Source organism: Stegodyphus dumicola, chromosome 6 (assembly GCF_044657685.1).
Source record: "Stegodyphus dumicola isolate Sdum_Otavi_A_Nest chromosome 6, ASM4465768v1".
Taxonomy (NCBI): Eukaryota; Metazoa; Arthropoda; class Arachnida; order Araneae; family Eresidae; genus Stegodyphus; species Stegodyphus dumicola.
In genome coordinates this window covers 4,001,484-4,009,334 of record NC_140773.1, presented here as the reverse complement: position 1 = coordinate 4,009,334, position 7,851 = coordinate 4,001,484, and positions in this window count along the sequence as shown.

The window sequence follows — 7,851 nt, the reverse complement described above, 5'->3', positions numbered from 1 at the left end:
TTCCCACCACACATGACACAACATTAGCTATGTATGCGGACGACACTGCGATCCTGGCACAAAGTGCATTTATTGGTCCAGCAATACAACGACTACAGAATCACATCCATGCACTAGAGACCTGGCTCACCCAGTGGAAGATTGCAGTTAATGTCGCCAAAACCAAGGCCATCCTGTTCACTAGGAAAACCAAGATCAAGAAAAATCTCCAGTTCTTTGGTACCACCATTCCCTGGGCCAAGCAAGTCCTATATCTTGGGGTGATCCTCAACAATACTCTCACATGGTCCCCACACATTACTTCTATTATCCAAAGGTTCCGGGTTCGTAAAGCGCAACTCAACCCCTTAATTGCTCGGAACAGAGTGTAATCTATAGACAACAAGTTACTTATTTACAAGTCCATTCTCAGACCATTACTCTGTTATGCCAGCCTTATCTGGGCCCACACACGCAAAACTAACAGAGGCAGGCTGCAGGCTTGTCAGAATATTGTTCTAAGGCAAATTACCAACGCAGAATGGTATATCAGGAATAATAGAATACATGAAGAGCTGGGCATGATGCAGCTCAGATCATTCTACTACAGGCTGGCCAAAAGATTTCACAGTAGGCAGCAAATTATTGACAATCCCTGCATCAAAATCTGTGAATATGATTATAACGATCTTGCGAACATTGATCGTCCCCTTGCTCAGCTCAATGTGTACATTATGTAATTTATTCCTGCTTTGTGTATACTCTTTCTCACCCTTTTACCTGCCTCTGATGTCATGTATGTTCTTATTTTTATTATCTTCTAATGTTTCATTAATTATTGCTCATATATTTTTTGAATCATGTATCATGTACTTAATGGATCCAGATTATTGACTTACTCACTTACCATGTAACTTTGTAGTCACGGCTCGACAGCTTTCCTGGGCTTCCACCATAACAGCAATTTACCCTCTAAAGACCTAAAAATTTATATAAAATATATATATATATATTGGTAATTACTTATATTGAATGGTTAACTGTAAATATAATATTAAATGGAACCAGACATATTCTACAAGGGGTAAGGCCTCTGGCCTAGGCACCCTGGTGTTGCAAACACCGCTCTACTGGGTAATACTTATTCGCCCGATACTTCTGTACGCTATCCCTGTTTGGGCCACCGTTTATAAAACCTACAGAAGAAGACTACAAATTTTTCAAAATAAAATTCTACGCGATATCATCAATGCGCCGTGGTTTGTCAGAAACTTACAGATTCATAAAGAATTGAAGATCCGGCCCATTCCTGATGAGATACTCACTACAAGCCACAGTTTCTTTCAAAAAATAGCTAACTCAAGATATGACCATATAAGGGAGCTAATTAATTATGATTCTATCCTGGAATGTGCTGCAAAGCACCTTCCATTATGTGAAGTGGTGAATTGTGAATAGTGTATATAAAAAATTATATTACATGAGATTGTATAATATCCCGCAGCATCGGACTTTGGATTAAAGCTCACTTATTCTTCGTATTTTCAACTACCTCAAATGAACATTGCGACATCCTAATGGATAATGGCATTGCTCTTTGGTAGCTTTTTATATTTTTCAAGTTCAATTTGTTTTCTACTACTTATGATTGACTTTGCGACACCCACATAGGTAATAGCTTAGCTCATAGGTATCTGCTTTTATGTACATATTGTGTATATACAGAAATTCACCACTTCGCGTTTTGAGAACAGCTACAGAGTACAAGACTAAAACCACTGTGTTCTTGGTTCATCAAGTGTTCTTTTGCTGTTTCATTGTGTATACATTTAATTTACTATGCTTTACAAGTATTGTGTGTCTTCAAGTGTGAATTCTTCATTTTCACTTTATAATTTGACTGTGCTTACCTGCAAGTACTGTTTTCTTTTTCCACCGGAATGTGAACTTTCAAGAAGCATTGGCCGAGGTCAGTTTACGGGAGGGTGACTCCTGTCGTAACTGCCGCCGACCTACGACGTTTCAAGCCACACCCACTGGGTAGAACTCATTGCAATTCAGCCTGTAAGTGCCTTTTGATTTAATTTATGAAATTCAAAGTATTAGTGATTTAATTATGATTGTTCATGACTAGCTTACTACATAACTTAATATATTTTCATATTTTGTTGCCAGCTCTAACAGTTTTCCCAGATGTACTTCTAAATTTCATTGTGTACTCATGTACTATTCTAGCTCCGCCTATAGAGGCGCGGCGGTTACCGCCTTATTCTCATTTTTCCAAGCCTTAGGGCAATACCATGACAGGCAGTTAAAGCTAAATGCTGTCTAAATCAGATAACTGAACTGAACTAATTTTTATCGGCAGATGTTGCCAAGTAGTCGTCATAGTAGGTAAGTACCCTTTTTTGCTGTAGCAACCGCTGGTATTGAGTCGGCAATCAACCGAGATATCTCGCCATAATCTGGTTGCGTATTTTTGTACCTTGTCACCGTGATCGTATATTAGTATAGTATTGTACAGAAGTATTGCTGCATTTCTGATGTCACTGCGTTTTCTTATATTATTCATTTTTGTTCAGGTTCTCGAGTTCGCATTATTTATTTAAAAATATATTCCCCTTTTTTTTATAAGTCCAAAGGGGCAGTTCGCTCTAAAGGACTATTAATTTCGTTTTGGCAATTTGTGTCGAAACTTTTAAAAGGCTGTATCACTTTTCAAATCGTTCGCACCATATGTTATCGCACTGTCTTATATTTAAAGAAATTAAATATTGAAGAATCCGCCTAAATGTATGCATGTTTCTCGCATTGTGATAAAACAACGGTAAAAGCCATCGAAATTTGAATAACGTAATCTTCCGCAGAATGTGGAAACCCTAATTTGAATTTGAAATTTGTTTCATTATCGATTTCGTATGTTGTAACACTTCAACGAATTTTGGATTAAACTAAGCAAGTAATGGCAACACCGTATGAAAAAAAAAATTATCTCTAGTGCGCGAGACTGTATATCGGAAATTGTAAAGATATACTCATTTTCCTAATTTGAATTTGAAATTTGTTTCATTATCGATTTCGTATGTTGTAACACTTCAACGAATTTTGGATTAAAAAACTAAGCGATTAAACTAAGCAAGTAATGGCAACACTGTACGAAAAAAAAAATTATCACCAGCGCACGAGACTGTATATTGGAAATTGTAAAGATATACTCATTTTAAAATTAATTTGCGATATTGCGGTTGAACTGAATTTTATAGTTTGAGTACGTAGAACATGATATTTAATAAATAAAGGTGATACACAAAACTTTAAAAAACGCCCCTTTGGACGTAATTCAAAATCTGAAACCTTTCATTTTTTTTTTTTTGTGAATATGACGTTAACAAGCTTTAATTTACCAAGTAATGAGGTAGATGCCCTATCGTTTTTTCAAGAAAGAGGTCTTTTGCCTGACAAACAAGTTTGCGAAAATAGCCACAACATGAAACTTCATGTTAACAACGAAACCATTTGTAGGTGCAATATTAAAAACTGCAGGAAGAAGGGTCTTTGTGTCGGACTTTGGCTCAGCAGTTCCAGAATATCGTTCGTCATTGCTATTATATATATGTATTCTAGGGCAGACGAGTTGACGTCCATGAAATGGTGTAATCAATAGCTTAATTTGAGTGAAAGTGCTGCAGTTGAGACTGGAATAGTTGCATGCGATAATAATCTCAATATATAATAAAAGGATGAGTCTGTCTCTCTCTCTCTGTGTTTCGTTCGTAAACTAATAAACCCAGGGCTCCGAAATTCGGTCCATAGGTCCATCTAGACAAGAGCCAGTGCACCTCGAAGCCTCAAATTTTTTAAAAGTTTTAACAATGGCATACAGCCATTGTTGCCGATATACCACTGTTGTCACTCGGAAAAATGAGAGCGATAATTCTGTGCAGTTTTTAAATTTAATGTTTCTCTTGGATACTGGACATTTGTTTTCCGGTACATTGAAAAGCCAGACGAAGGCTGACCGCTTAGCGTCTAGTAATAAGAATAGTTAAAAGATTTAGGAAATGACAGTTGCATTTCAAACCGTACCATGCGCAGTTCCTGCAATAATTAAAGCCGGAGGATTAAACCCGTCAACCAGATTTTTGCACCAGTACTGGAGGACAAAGATTTTGCCACCAAGATGATATTCAGCGATGAAGTAACGTTCCACTTATCTGGTAAACTTGGTGATAGAGTGAAAAATACTTGGTGAGTTTGTGGTTCATTTTATATATTTTTCCTGTGCATATCCGTAATACTTTTGAAAATATAGCCTTTTCTAAATGAATGAATAATTTATGCTAACCCTGTATATTGTATTTTTACATTTGCTTTCACGAGTTTTGCGAAAATATAGCTGAGATATAGGCGCATATCTAAAATCGCCAAGTATGGATGGGGACTGCTATAACATAAAAGTACCAATTTAATAAGAGCTCTTTCGTAAAAATTCGCAGAAGATGTGCGTCAACGAAACCGATGGATTTAATATTAAATATTATTTGATATAAAATTTCATTAAATCGTTGCACTCTTTGAATGGACATCTTAATTCTAGCATACCCCTCTGATATCCTCTTACTGGAGTTCCTCCAAGTAGTGCCCACCAGCGGCCGAGCGGTAAAATCGTTGAACACTGGTAGTTTGGTCCGAGGTTTGAATCCCATGAACGGGCTGGCTGCTTGGGCGTTTTCGTGAGTTTCCCCATGCGTAAAGTGTATACGAGCCAGTTTCCCTTAGAACATCCTCCACGAAGGCATCCCTTCCGTTAGGCAGATAGCCGTAGTGTGCTTGCCGTATTCTCAATACACCAATCCTCCAAGTGGTAGAGTGACCTGGGTTCATATACTAAAAAACTTCAGTTTGGTTGAGAGTTTCCTTGGTTTCCCCATGTGTAATATGGATATGAGCCATTTTTTGTTAGAACATCCTCCACGAAGGCATCTTTTCTACTAAATAGATAACCTTTGAGTGCTTTGCTATGATTTAAATAATCCAATCCTTCTCGGAACTAACAATTATTAGTGATGACACAGGATGAAGAATTAATTAGGTATTAACGCAACCGCCTTATCAGAAGTCACCAAATTTTCAGAATGTGCCAAACTCTGGAGTTGATGAGCCTAATAATTCTTCAGTTTTAATGAGCAATTCCGTACGCCTTCCTTCTGTTTCAAGTTGCAACGATTTTTATTTAAAGCCCGGCGCCAGAGGCGATGCAATCCATTGTGGTGTACTTAGGAAAGGCAAAAATTTTGAATTTAGAGAAACATCCAAATTTAGGGATGGGGAACTTTCTAGAATGTAGAAAAAACACTGAGTATCAGAATTCCGGTGCAGCAAAATTTTTAGAATTTGGTAAGACGCATGGGCATTTTCGTTGCTTTCCCCAAGTGTTACATGGATAGGAGCAAGTTTCCGTTAGAAAGTCCTCCATGAAGGCATCCATCTTCTTAGGCAGATACCCCTAACATGCTTTGCCATAATCAAATGAACCAAATCACACCAAACTCTAGATGGAATTCAAATAAGCTTTCTCATAATTCAGTAATGCATTAAGTCTAATCTGTTCAAAAAATATTTAGTCGGCATTCTTCTTAAAATCACAATATATAAGTAACTCGAAAATCCCCCTAATATGCACAAAATAAAATTAAGTAATCAGTTTACTGAGAAAATAATCAGATAAATGTATTTTGCATAAAAAAACTTCAAATGTTTTTAATAGTTATATGGTAAAATCAGAACGTTCTCGACTAATAGAACGTTCTAAAACAAACTGCATTCCTTTTCTTTCACTTTCAGTATTTGAAGACAGGTTTTTCAGTGGTGGTTCAAATGCATTGTTTCCTTTGGAAACTCACGTAACTTCGTTTTTCTGCGTTGTGACAAGATTACTTAATAGTTAATTTTTATTTATTACATAAGCTAATATGAACTAGTTATTTAAAAATTTAATTTGCATCATTTGCAATGAAATTATGACATAAATCAGTATTGTTTAAATATTTTTCCCCTCCACTGTAACTAATTAAGGGGAATGATGCTTTATTGTTGGAATTTTAGGTCATACGATAAGGTTCAGAATAGGATGCTGATATTTCTTTGCAGGTGTCATGAATAATTCTTCCAGAGAAGCATGTAATAAAGCGAGCGAAAATCACGGAAAAAATTATTTCTCCCAAATGTTTTAAACTAAAGCCAAAGTTCTGTACTTTAACGTGACAAGTATGTGAAACGGTAACTATCAAATATTCAAAATTCTATTTAAGTGCAAATGTTTTTGGTATTTTATTTCAAATCAGCATTTTAGTTGAGGAAATGTGAAGCTTGAACTTTATTTTATACTTAACTTTAACCTTCAAAATTTACCTTTGAAGGCACAGCTGAATATTGGTAGTTCAATTTGGAATCGGGTTTTGGCGGGCTGGTGTATGAGCACTGTCATGTTTTCTCTCGTGTGCATATAAATAATAAATATTTGCCAAGGGATTGAGGTGGTTATACAGTAACTACTTCTGGGTGAGGTTCGCTGTATCCTTAGCGTCATTGTCCTGTTGAAGTACGAATGATGTTCTTAAGCCAAGATTTTGAGCACTGAAATTCAAGTTATAGCTCAGTATGTAAGTGTACATGGTGTCATAATATTACCAATGAAGCATAGGTTACCAAGTCCGTTTGCTGCCATGCAGCCCCAAACGACGACGTTTTCTCCACCATGTTTCACAGTCGGAGTTACATGCTGAATTCCAGCTCGGATTTTGGCTTTCTCCTCACATATTGTTGTCCATCAGTCCCGAAAATGTTAAACTTCGATTCGTAGGAGAAAATAACCATGTTCCAAAGCTCGTCTGATAAATTAACTTAGGATTTTGCAAAATATAATCTCTCTGTCCTGTTTATTTTTGAAATGAAAGGTTTCTTTCTAGCTGCCCTTCCATAATAACTCCCCTCAGGTATAATATTCCGTAGAGTCTTCACATTGAACATTTTACGCGAAGTATTAGCAAAAGCTTTGGCTAACTGGGATGCACTTATTTGAAGGTTTTTCCTAACCTCTTTGAAAATGCCCGTTTTCCCTTGCAGAAAATATTCGAGGCCGTCCACTTCTAATCTTATTTTCCGTCGATCCTGTCTCGTTGAATATTTTTACAACACTTTTAGAAGTAAATAGACTTTCAGTTGCATTCCTATAGCACGATAAGTTAAACCCTCATTTCGGAGCTGAATAATCATGTTTTTAGCATTAACATCCAACTCCTTCGAAGCCATTTTATCACAGTATTAGTCAAATAACGTTTTAAAAGTTTTGAAGTAGCACTCCAGGCTTTATACTAACAGGGTGTCTTGCTAGTCTAAACACGTGAGCTCAACATAGCAAAATTTGTGTAAAAGCCATATTAAAATGAAAGTTTCATTACCTCCTGTGTTTATTATGACCAGTTAAAATTGTGAAGCATTTCCTTTGCTACCTAATATGATCAATTATAGGATATTGCCAATGCTTTCTTAATCCACTGTAGCTCCTTAAAGTGCTTTACCCTACGTGGAAACGCAAAACGAGCTCTAAATTTTCTCCCTAAACGCTTTGAGAGGGAACTTAATAGAACAAATAGTTTCCCTTTACACTTCCATGCGTTAATCATTTACGTATGTTCACGTACATCGTACAAATCTTAATCCTAGAGAATGCAACCTTCTTCACTTTAAACACTGTCAATAGTTTGTGTCATTGATCAGCGCCGAATTTATCAATAGTTTGTCTCACTGATCCCCAGCATGTTTGAATGCGTATTATATACATAGAGAACTCATCTAAACACGATATGTATG